This window comes from Morus notabilis, unplaced genomic scaffold (genome assembly GCF_000414095.1).
Source record: "Morus notabilis unplaced genomic scaffold, ASM41409v2 Scaffold783, whole genome shotgun sequence".
In the NCBI taxonomy this organism is placed as follows: domain Eukaryota; kingdom Viridiplantae; phylum Streptophyta; class Magnoliopsida; order Rosales; family Moraceae; genus Morus; species Morus notabilis.
In genome coordinates this window covers 111,801-112,072 of record NW_010366150.1, presented here as the reverse complement: position 1 = coordinate 112,072, position 272 = coordinate 111,801, and positions in this window count along the sequence as shown.

The following is a 272-nucleotide window of genomic DNA, read 5'->3' as shown; positions in this document are numbered from 1 at the left end:
AACCCCCCCCCCCCCGTTTTTGTTTTTGTTTTTTGTTTTTTGAATTGAAGCCTGTTTTTCATCGTCGGAACCACGCTTTTTATTCTCAAAAACTTTTGACTTTTGGTTGCATGTTACATTTGGCTACTATGGATCATCTCAGCTGTAAATAGACCATGTGATGTCATTAACATGATCTTACCATGTATATCGATGCGGATGGTTCCTTTTGACTTCTCTAATCCTCAAACACCCGGTGTCTTTCTTGCTTCGTATATTCGATATCCCATTAT